Below are 12,567 nucleotides of genomic sequence, written 5' to 3'. Positions count from 1 at the left end.
ACTAATTACCACAGGTCTCCAACAGCTTATTGTGTGTGCATTTGTGATGTAAGCAGTCTTTATTTGAATAAACTTTAAGTTTCAACAACAAATTAAAAAATGACTCACATTACAGTGCATTTATACATGTCTTTTCATCTTCTAAGTATGGTAAACATTAATTATCCCTGGCTAATTAAAACAGTCATAGTTTACAAATTTACTCACTAATCAGCCTCAAGCAAATGCAAAGCATTTTTAAAAGTCTTTCACAATTTGAACCAATTAAATATAGAAATTATTATTTTTTAATGAAGAGGTCATAAATAAAAAAAAAGAGGTCATCAGAAAACATGCATGCAGTCCTTTGACTTAAATTTGATCATGTTTAAGAAAGAAACTCGGACAATGTTTCGGAATTGTGGAAGTCAAAGGAAATGAAAGATAAAACTGCCTGAGACTTACTTCCCTGGCGGTCAAGTCGTTAAGACTCCACGCTTCTACTGCAAGCGGGCCTGGGTTCAATCCCTGGTCAGGGAACGAAGATCCTACATGCCTTACAGTATGCACCTCAAACAAACCAACAAAAGCAACTGCCTGGAATGGGTTGAATTATGGCCTGCCCCCGAAATAATAGTGACATTGTTTAACATCCAGTGCCTATGAATATAATCTTTTCTGGAAACGGGATCTTCACAGACGTAGTCAAGTAAAGATCCGATCATACTGGAGTAAGGCTCTCAATCCAATATGGCATCGAGAGGACCCCATGGGAGTCAGGTGGGCTCTTGGTCATATGGAGAAGACACAGTGACAAAGGGGACACGCTGTGTGAGGACAGGCAGAGGCTGGAGTGGTTTATCTACAAGCTGAAGGGCTGTTGGCGGTGGTTGCTAACAGTAAGAACAGGGAAAAGGAACAGAACAGATACTCCTCTAGGGCCTTCAGAGGGAACATGGCCCCAGAGACACTTAAAAAAGTGTTTTTTTGAATTTAATTATTTTTTGACTCTGCTGGGTTTTCATGGCTGCAAGGGCTTTTTTCTAGCTGTGGCGAGTGGGGGCTATTCTCCAGCTGCGGTGTGTGGACTTCTTGCTGCGCTGGCTTCTCCTGTTGCAGACCATGGGCTCCAGGGTACCCAGGCTTCAGTGGCTGTGGCACATGGGCTCAGGACTTGCGGCTCCCAGGCTCCGGAGCGCAGGCTTGGTAGTCGCGACACATGGGCTTGGTTGCTCCACGGCATGTGGGATCCTCTTGGATCGGGGATCGAACCTGAGTCTTCTGCGTTGCCAGGTGGATTCTCTGAGCCACCAGGGAAGCCCCCGTAAACCCTTTCATTTCAGACTCTTAGCTTCCGGAACAGTGAAAGAATACATTTCTGTTGTTTTTAGGCCATTCGGTTTATGGTCATTTGTTTTGGCAGTCCTAGGAAACTGTAACACTATCTCAGTAAGTGAATACTGGGGCTTTCCCAGTGGCTCAGTGGTAAAGAATCCACCTGCAATGCAGGAGCCGCAGGAGACACGAGTTTGATCCCTGGATCAGGAAGATCCCCTGGAGAAGGAAATGGCAACCCACTCCAGTATTCTTGTCTGGAGAATCCTATGGACAGAGGAGCCTTGCAAGCTATAGTCCATGGGGTCGCAAAAGAGTCCGACACGACTGAGCGACTGGGCACATGTGGAGAAATTAGTAAAAGAAACAACATTTTAAAATCCATCAAATCAGGGACTTCCTTGGTGGTCCAATGGGTTCTTATCCCTGGTCTGGGACTAAGATCCCACATGCCACAAAGCAACTAAAGCTGCAGGCCACAGCTAGAGAGAAGCCCTCGAGCCACAAAAAAGGACCCTGAGTGCCACAACCAGGACCTGATGCAGCCAAATAACCAAATATTAAAAATTCCATCAAATCCTTCTAGGTCAAGGGTAGGCTTTTGATACACCCAAGTAGTTTTATATTTGAAGTTCACAGAGAGAGTGGAAGACTGCTGATGAGAAAACTGGTTGCAATGACTTAGGGTAGGAAAGAGGAACTCTTTCATGGCTTCCTTCGATTTTTTGAGGATGTAAGAACCCACATGCACTAAAGAAATGATGGATGGGGCATACTGAGCATGGGGTACACTGGATCTATCCCAAAGCACCATGTAGTTACCCGTTATGGACTAGATTGCATTTCCCCCAAATTCATATGTTAAAGCCCTCACGCTTAATGTGACTCTATGTGGAGAAAGGAGCTCTAAGGAGGGAATTAGGGTAAAATGGGGTGACAGGGAACAGGCCTGGGAGAGAAAGAGAAACCAGAGACCTCTCTCTCACTCACATACAGTGAGGAGGCAGCCATCTGCACACTAAGAAGCGAGGCCTCAGGGGAAATCAAACTTACCAAGGCTTTGATCTTGGACTGCTAGCCTCCAGAACTGTGAGAAAGAATTCTGTTGTTTAAGCTACCCAGTCTACAGTATTTTATCATGGCAGCCTGAGTGGAACAGACACCCACCTAGTCATATCCAGATCAAAGGAAGATCAAAGGTCAGAACAGCTTTCTCTAAGGGATTTTATTGCTTTCTTCCTTCTGTTTTTTTTTTTTTTTTTAAGAAAGGTGATAGCTGAAAGATGAGAAAAGGAGGGTAAATTGCCAGTGGGTCACCAAGAATGCACACTGAATTTCAGGTCCTGCCTCTCTCATAAAAATGACAAGGATGTGATCTCTGGCAAATGGGAGGCGGTCCAAGGTTGGAGAGAATATGTGACCCTCGAGACTTTTCATTTTCTTTACTTTTTCTGGCCATTTGCCAAGAAAGTTCTCAAGTATTCTCCTTGACTACCTGACTTCACTCTGCTGCTGCTACTGCTGCTAAGTCACTTCAGTCGCGTCCGACTCTGTGTGACCCCATGGACTTCACTCTAGGTGAAGGGAAAAACCCAAATGACCATATCCTCTGTGTCTAAGACATTTGCAGTTATGCCATCTATTCCCTTTGGGAGAAAAAAACAGATGGTGTATGATTTCTATGCCAAGTCTCCACAGGAGATTCTTTAAGAAGCAAAAAATATAATTTGCATTCCCTGGTGGCTTAGATGGTCAAGAATCTGCCTGCAGTGCAGGAGACCGGAGTTTGATCCCTGGGATGGGACGATCCCTTGGAGAAGGGAATGGCAACCCACTCCAGTATTCTTGACTGGAGAATCCCATGGACAGAGAAGCCTGGTGGGTTGCCAAGAGTCAGACACGACTGAGTGACGACTAACTTTTACTACTACTTTCGTGATCCAAAAAATTACACACACTGTTGATTTACAGAGCGAGATGCTCTTGGGTCTCACATCTGGAGCTGGTACCCAGTGTTCCTTGTCTTGGTTATTTTTTTTGCCAATTCTCTAAGAAGACACACTTCCTGGGCTAGTGTTAGGTTCTCTGACAATCCTCCGAGATTAAACTTTATTATTTGTCACTTAAAATGCTGACAACTCCAGGTGTATTATGTCAAATTTCCCTTTCATCTCTTATTAAAATAGTATCACTTTAGATTTGAAAAGAGCCTAAATGAGTAATTTCTTTGAGTAAAACGTCAGTATCAATAATAGAAAGTGAAAAACCTAAAGCGGGAAGAAAAGATTCTGGTAGGTAGAATAGTAAATCACAGTTTCTGAAAGAGCAAATAAAAGAGGAAATGGGGAAAATATTGAAAGCGACAGCATTTTCTGACTGGAGCCTGCCCTATGCTTGTTCATGTCTTTCAGATATAGTTAATCAAACTTAATAAGCCATTTATCCCAATCCCTTTTCACAGCTAATAAGAAGTCTTAACATGGAGAAAGAAAACATAGCCATCAATCCTGTCACACCTAAACAAATTCTCAATGAATTTGAACTTCAAGGTTAATAATGCTTCACTTTAATATTTTATACAATCACTGCTTTGGAAATAAGCACCACTAGAAACCCACATGGTAAATTTACCAGGACATATTAATTTTCCATGACAACAATCGCCATTCTTCTGTGTTCAAGACCAACGTAAATATAATTTAAACCTTTAAGAATTCCTTGTATTTTTGCTGTTTCATATAAGCATGCATTTTTAAACTTTTGAATATTTAAGAATCACCTGGGGAGGTAAGGGGCTTCCTAGGTGGCACTAGTAGTAAAGAACCTGCCTGCCAGTGCAGGAGACACAAGACCCAGGGCTTTGATCCCTGGGTCGGGAAGATCCCCTGGAGGAGGGCATGGCAACCCACTCCAGTATTCTTGTCTGGAGAATCCCATGGACAGAGGAGCCTGGGGGGCTACAGTCCATAGGGTTGCAAAGAGTTGGACATGACTGAAGCAACTTAATTTCTCTTCTCATACCTAAAAGGAGGAACCTCAGGTATAAGAAAACTTCTCCATCAAGAAGGAAAGAAAGCACTGAAGTGGTGAGAAACTGGTTTTCTGACAAAAGGAAAGCAAGAAAAATAAAGCAGACACTTAGCCCATAAATAGCCTATAAACTTGGAATATCTCCTGGCAGGGCCTGAATACTGGATTAAAAAGGAACTCTTCCCAGACCCCATCTATTCCCACTTTTCCTGAAATAGCTTTTTTTTTTTTTTCTTTTTCTTTTTCTGTTTTCCTCATGATAACTGCAATTGCCTTGTAACAACAGTTTGGAAAATGTTCAGATTGATTCTCAGCAATAAGTGTTAGCCGCTCAGTTGTGTCTGACTTTTTGTGACCCCCATGGACTGTAGCCTGCCAGGCTCCTCTGTCTATGAAATTCTCCAGGTAAGACTGGAGTGGGTTGCCATGCCCTCCTCCAGGGAATCTTCCTCACCCAGGGATGGAACCCAGGTCTCCTGCATTGTGGGCAGATTCTTTACCACCTGAGCCACCAGGGAACTGAGGGGGCAATTCCTATAATTATTACTATTACCCTCAAAACACTTAAATTTGGTTGGTCTGCTTCAAGAATTCATTTGCAGTATTAAAAAAAAAAATTGCAAAGAACTTGTTTTGACAGACAACAACCACCTTAAGAAAAACAGGATGAGGCCAGCAATAGTGCATTAGGAAGTATCTCCTTTCTTTTTTACAGAATAACAAAGAAATGGAGAGCTCTAGGCTTATAGGAGACTATTAAATTTTGGAAGCAAAAACAGAGAAGGCCTAATAGTTCACTGCTCATTTAGACTTGGAACTTAAACCATTTCCACCCAAGTTTCTTGAAACATTTTCCAGCCGACATCACATATGGCAATTTCCCTACAATTTTAGGGGCACTGAACTCCAAAATGAGAGAAATATAACCTGAAGAGGACTCTTGAGAAGGGGAACCCAGGTCTGCTGCATGTCATTTGTCCTTCGTAGTTGCTTTAAAGGGTGTGTGTGTGCTGTGTTAAGTGGCTTCAGTCGTATCTGCCTCTTTGTGACCTTGTGGACTGTAGCTGTCCAGGCTCCTCTGTCCATGGGGATTCTCCAGGCAAGAATACTGGAGTGGGATGCCACGCCCTCCTCCAGGGTGGGTCTTCCTCAGTGGCTCAGACAGTAAAGAATCTGCCTGCAATGCAGGAGACCCGGGTTCAACCCCTGGGTTGGGAAGATCCCCTGAAGAAGTAAATGGCAACCCACTCCAGTATTCTTACCTGGAGAATTCCATGGACAGAGGAGCCTGGCGGGCTACAGTCTGCGGGGTTGCAAAGAGTAGGACATGACTGAGCGACTAAGACTTTTGACTTTCCTCCAGGGTATGTTCCCGACACAGGGATTGAACCCACATCTCTTAAGTCTCCTGCATTGGCAGGTGGGTTCTTTACCACTAGAGCCACTGTTTTAAAGGCAGTGATGCTTATTTACAAAACTAGTACTGAGGGGTTTCAAGTGATGGTGGAAATGTCCCTCCCCTTTCCACAGGTGGGCCAGGGTAGCTGGAGGAAGGAATATGGTGAGTATGAGCAAACTCCTCCAGGAGATGGTGAAGGACAGGGAAGGCTGGTGTGTTGTAGTCCACGGGGCAATGAGTAAGACACGACTTAGTGACTGAACAACAACAATAGTGTCAAATTAGAGAAGACTGTTCATTTTAATTGGAGAAGGCAATGGCACCCCACTCCAGTACTCTCGTCTGGAAAATCCCATGGACAGAGGAGCCTGGTAGGCTGCAGTCCAGGGGGTCGCCAGGAGTCAGACACGACTGAGCGACTTCACTTTCACTTTTCACTTTCACTCATTGGAGAAGGAAATGGCAACCCACTCCAGTGTTCTTGCCTGGAGAATCCCAGGGACAGGGGTCGCACGGAGTCGGACATGACTGAAGTGACTTAGGAGTACGTTTTAATTAGGGAGAGGCAACTGGTTCCAAAAGGTTACGTTCATCCACTGATCAAAAGCTTAGGAAGTTCCTTTTCACTTAGCTTGCTATGACAGGGTATGGCAGATTTTAAAAATTATCAATTTGATAATTTAAAAAGTTATGTTTTGACTTTTAGTATCTAATCATGAGAAGGTGTACATTTTTTCACCTAGGACTACTTAGCAACTATGTATCTTTTTCTGGGAAGTGGAGCTGTTGTTGAATTAATCAAATATATTTTTTCAATTAGGTTTATGCCATAAACACTTTTTATGACATATAGTTTTCATCATGTGGATTTAGGACATAGCAGTATGGGTAAATCTAAATGGCTTATAGGTGGGCTAGAATAGATCCTCACCTATTTCTTAATTTTTCATAAGTTGAACACATTCTAAATCGATAATTCTTAAAATTTTGCATGCATCAGAGTCACCTAGACAGCTTGTTAAAAGCCACATTGCTAGTTCCTCAGCCCAGCATTGCTGAATCAGGAGGTCGGGGTGGGACCAGAGAATGTGAATTTCAAGTAAGTTTCCAAGGGATGCTGTGGTTTCCAAGAGCCACAATTTTTCCAACTGAAGACAGGTATTTGTAATACCTCCTCCTACCCAGTGATTTGTTTCAAGAGAAATGAATGCAGAGAAATCTGATTCACACCCTTCAAAGAGCTTATAATTAGCACATGGCAATTAGTTGACATGTACACATCAAAGTGGGCTTTTCAGGTAGTGTAGTATAAAGAACTGCCTGCCAATGTAGGAGACCTGGGTTTGATGCCATGGGATCCAAGATCCCATGGATAAGGGAATGGCAACCCACTCCAATGTTCTTACCTGGAGAATTCCATGGACAGTGGAGCCTGGCAGGCTACAGTCCATGGGGTCTCAAAGGGTCAGACACAACTGAGCAATTGAGCACGCACACACACGCACATCAAAGCAACAGCGGACACACATATAAACAGTATGACCAGTGGACAGATGCTCTGTGCTAATTAAAGTTTTAAGGGAGAGGTAACAAGAGAGCTGGGGTTTTGGAAGCTCAGAAAGATCTCAAAAGGCCAAGACTGGGAAGATGGAACAGCATATTTAAACATATCCAGGGCTGGGTACAAAAGGTCAGCCTTCCTGGAGGCTCATGAAGACGAATAAAGGGGTTAACTATTTACTTCACTTGTCCAAGTTTATTGTGAGGATGAAATGAGTCTCAAAAAACAGAAAAGAAGAAAGAGAAATAAAGGAAAGCCAGTCATCAAGACACCAGAGTAATAATATAAACCTAGGAAAAAAAAAAAAACTGCAAAATCTTTCAAATTCTTTTTCTTTCCTCTTCTGTTCTCTTTTCTATATATATTTGAGTGGCAATAAATAAACTGTGTCTTTGCAGTCATGAAAATGATTCTCTCCCCTGGCTTGGGAGATGACTTAATGATGTATAGGACGTGAAGGGCTCCAGCCACTGACATTCACAGAGCTAAACACTAAGTCAGATCCTTCACAAATGGTTAAGACCTAGCTGAGTATTATTACCTTGCGTTTCCAGAGAAATGTGTGCTTGTTCTGCACAGAGTAACCGCATGGCAATTATAGAGAAGAAGGCACATTTGTTGTCAGTTTTCATGCGTTCGCATATGATTTCTAAGCCAATGCAGAACACAAATGTACAAAAAAACCCTGCAAAATGCGCAATGAGGCTGACACTAATATTCTTTATGAACATGTTCACATTGACTTAAGTATCCAAGGGTGTTGAGTCTTTGAGCTTGGGAAGCATTTATTACTGAGTAACATATGCTGAAAGAGGGCCATTTCTTATACCCATTATATTTTCAAAGAACAGGTGCGAAAGCTGAACAAACAGCTTCCAAAATCCAGTTTGGTTTAACTTGGCCTCAGCAAGGAGGTAGAACAATACTACTGGATACAGAGACACCAGAATAGATTCTGTCTCTAGTCTTATTAACCAGATACACGCCCTTGGGCAGATTATAATTTCTTTGAGCCAGTGAAATGATGGAGCTGAAATGGTTGAAGACTAGGTTCCTTTCTCCTCTAATTATCTTCAATAAGTGATGAAAGAAGTAAGGAATGCCAGATGATGCTACCTAATGCCAAGAGACATGCAATCAACATCCCTCAGCTTAATGAGAGAAGCCTCTCCTTCAACTGGGTTTATCCAAAGTCTCCCCAGGCAGATTCTAAATTATTCAGGTATGAAAGATTGTGCCCTATACCTGCAAAATGTCTGGTGATGTGCAGATAATCTGGAATATGGGGAGAGTGTAATGAATGCTTATTGAAGATCCAACATCCTTGCATTAATTTTTAGATGCCACTGCTACTCACAATGGCAAATGATATAAATGTGCATAGAGCTACTATTATTGTGAAAAATAAATATAACACAAATCTTACTATTTTAACCATTTTAAGTGGTTAAAAGCGGTTTCAGTGGCATTAAGTATATTCACAATCATCACCACCCTCCATCTCCAGAACATTTTTATCTTCCCAAACTGAAACTCTGTACTCATTACAGATTAATCCCCTATTCCCTATTCCCTCCTCCCCTCAGGCCTTGACAACCACCATTTTATGTCATCTCTATAAATTTATTATTCTAGATGCCTCATATATGATAGATTGAAAACATGGAAGCTTTTACAAATTTGCATGTCATACTTAAGCAGGAGCCATGTTAATCTTTTCTGTATTGTTCCAATTTTAGTATATTTGCTGCCGAAGTAAGCATCACGTTATACTTCTGAAGCCCTCTAATACTTCCTTGAACTCATTAAGAGTGGTGGCCAAGAATTAAGGCATTATCTAGTCATAGCTCAGTGGCAACGATAAAGTTAGTTTTCTTTTTATTTGACTAAAGCGGTTTGATTAGAAAACTCTAATAATGTAATAGTTATAACTATTACCAATGTGTCATATATAAAAATTTTAGGAAACTGCTTTTTGGTATCATGGGAAACATAAACAGCAAGAAGTATAAGCTACCAGGTCATAGTCATGAGGTAAAGAAAAAGTTTTAATGTAATAAAGGTCACAGTATGAATGATTATGTTTCCAAGTTGAGCCCCATCACAATACTTTTCTTATGATGTAAGTCACATCAAAAAGGCTATTTCGGCAACTTTCCTTTCTATCACACATGATGACTGTCATTTGAGTGTGCGTGCATGCATGCTAAGTCGCTTCAGTTCTGTCCAACTCTCTGTGACCCCATGGACTGTAGCCTGCCCACCAAGCTCATCTGTCCGTGGAATTTTCTGGGGAAGAATACCGGAGTGGGTTGCCATGCCCTTCTGCGGCGATCTTCCCGACGCAGGGACTGAACCTGGGTCTTTCATGCCTCCTGCACTGGCAGGCAGATTCTTTACCACTAGTGCCACCTGGGAAGCGCATCATTTGAGAACAAACCATTTTAATTATTTCAAGCCTCAGTCGTCATCAACGAAATGAAGGCAGGTTTTTCCAAAAGAGTCACTCATTTAGAACTTAGAACAGCAATTTCTCTCTGACTGTCTCCCACCTTTGCCCCAAACCTAGAATGTGAAATTTGGTTTGCTTCTAAATAAAAACAATCTCCTAAATAAAAATATACTAATAACTATAATCATATTAATATGAAATGTTCCCTGTAGCGCTCCCAGATCTCTACTCTTCATGTCTCAGGAAATTCTTTATAACTTGGCAAAGCTTCAGAAGGAACTAGCTACATCCCCAGCTTTCCCTTCAGTCTGCCAGCCTCTGAAAGAGAAGGAAAGAATTTTTTGCCAAGGCAGGCCGGCTGGTTCAGCCTCTTGCTTCTGAGAGGCGTGAAACTTGCAGCTGGCCCTTCTTCCTTCTCTCAGATGACAATGTCTCTGGTCTCTATTGACCTTAGGAGCAGCTTTATCAAGTTCCACATTTAAGAGGAAGCTGAACACACAATTCCTCTATTTGCTCGAAGGGTACGGGCAGACTTGTCTCAATACCACCCAGACTAAAAACAAAGATACAGAGACATGTGAAAGACAAGATAAATGGTTACTATTTGCTGTTCCACAGAAATAATGAGATTTAACTCATGCTTTTATGAGCACATGTAGTTATAAATATATTTATAAAAAATTTTAAAACATTAAATAGGCCATTTTCAATCCACTGTCTTAGATCAATGGATCTGCAATAGTAGTTGAAATTAAGTAACATCCTGACTTTGGTCTTTTGACTACTTTCTCACCCCAAGTCCAAAAGACTCTTTGAATAGCATTTTGATTCATATGATGTCAGCATTGCTTTGGACTTATGCCTCATAAACTGGAATGGGTTAATAGATCTTTTTTTTTCAAGGTTTCTTTTGTGTGTGTGTGTGTGTTTAATTAAGGTTTCTTTTTGAAGTGGACAGTTTTTAAAGTCTTTATTGAATTTGTTACAATATTGTTTCTGCTTTATGTTTTGGTTTTTGCCACAAGAGAGGCATGTGGGATTTTAGCTCCCTGACCAGGGACTGAACCCACATACCCTGCATTAGAAGGTGAAGTTTTAGCCACTAAACCACCAGGGAAATCCCCGATCTCCTGCTTTTGATGAGACCTTATACTTTACTCTTCATTACTGACTTTATAAAGCAGCATAGCATAGACGGCAGGAGAAGAGTTAACAAAGAGTAACAGAGCTTGGGCTTCCCTGGTGGCTCAGTGGTAAAAGAATCTGCTTGCAATGCAGGAGACAAAGGAGACATGGGTTCTATCTCTGGGTTACGAAGATCCCTTGGAGGAGGAAATGGCAACCCACCCCAGTATTCTTGCCTGGGATTTTCTAAGAGTCAGAAATGGAGCAATGGAGCTTACTCAGGGAGTACATTGCAAGATTTGTTTCTGAGTTATGAGCAAGAGGCAAATTAACATTCCTTCCAAACTCTTTCTCACATGTAAACACATTCATCTTTTTTCCAGGTAGACTCTGTGGAAACAGATTTCAAAATTAATCTCAATTTGAATGCATCTTTATATTCACAGCAGCAAATATCACTACCACTTTTCTTCTCTTTCAAAATATGAACTTTGAAGGCAGCTGGTTGTGAAAGACAAGATAGCCAGCCCTTGTTCTCCAGTGTAACATTACTGGTTATTCCCCAGAATCTATCCCCCTACCCCCCCAAAATCAGATACATCTGCTGCAAGGTTCCCTGCCAGAAACAGTCTAGGAGCCTCTACTGTGGTCTGACTTTACCTCCCAATCATTTTAGTTAAGAATCCTTCTTGAATTTTGATTCAAATTACAGGGCCATGCATAAGAGCTGGTGGGTTCAGGGAACACCCTGGAATTGCACCAGAGATCATCACAAGCAGCCGCAGAGCTTGGGGTGGGAGGCAATGCCTCCCACTTGGCTGAGGCGCACACACACACACACATGTGCGCACACACACACACACACACACACACATCAGAGAATGGCATGGAAACAGACAAAACACACCAACGTGTCCGTGTGTCACAGTCATCATGATTTAAGGAAAAGTTCACATAGAAATTTCCTTGCATCTCAGGCAGGTTTGAAATAAAGGGTATCAGTGTGCTAAATCAATTTTCCTGCTGCTTCTAAAGCTTAACCCTCCTGCATGGGAACACAGAGGAATCAATTCATAATGGATATCTCTTTAAGTAGTGACAGTGTTTTAAAACTTCATTTAAAAAATTACAACAGGGCCTTAAAACAGAAGGAAATTAAAATAAATCAGATTCTTTGCTCATGTAGGTTATTACAGAACATTGAGAATCTGAAATAGAATGAATATATGTATAACTGAACCATGCTGCTGTACACCTGAAATGAACACGTTGTAAATCAATTCTATTCCAATGAAAAAAAACCCAAAAAAATTTATAATAAGAACACTGCCTGAATTGACCTACAGATTCAAGGTAATCCCTATTGAAATTTTGACTATCTTTTTTTTTGTAGAAATAAGGAGAAAAGACTCTGAAACATATGGAAAAGCAAGGGACCCCAAACAGTCAAAGCAATCTTGAAAAAGAACAAAGGACAACTTACAATGCATGACTTCAAAACTTATTACAGAGCTACAGTAATCAAAATAATGTGGTCCATGATAAATGCCCACTATTATAACAATAATAAGAATGTACACGTAGAGCAAAGGAACAGAATTGAGAGTCAAGAAATAAACTCATACATCGTTGGTCAACTGATTTTTCACAAGGGTTCCAAGACCATTTAAAATAGAAAGAACAGTT

General features: G+C 41.4%; 1 protein-coding gene and 1 non-coding gene across 7 annotated transcripts in view; both read right to left on the bottom strand.

Moving 5' to 3' along the window:
- The window catches only part of APP (amyloid beta precursor protein), a 312,912-nt gene that overhangs the window by 44,649 nt on the left and 255,696 nt on the right, over positions 1-12,567 (bottom strand). The gene's annotated exons all lie outside the window — the stretch shown is intronic.
- On the bottom strand, positions 8,961-9,067 carry LOC138093476 (U6 spliceosomal RNA). Its single transcript, XR_011146100.1, has one exon. It is a non-coding gene; the product is annotated as a U6 spliceosomal RNA (small nuclear RNA).

This window comes from Capricornis sumatraensis, chromosome 1 (assembly GCF_032405125.1).
Source record: "Capricornis sumatraensis isolate serow.1 chromosome 1, serow.2, whole genome shotgun sequence".
Classification (NCBI taxonomy): domain Eukaryota; kingdom Metazoa; phylum Chordata; class Mammalia; order Artiodactyla; family Bovidae; genus Capricornis; species Capricornis sumatraensis.
Note: the sequence above shows the minus strand (reverse complement) of the source record. Positions and strands in the feature narration are given on the sequence as shown.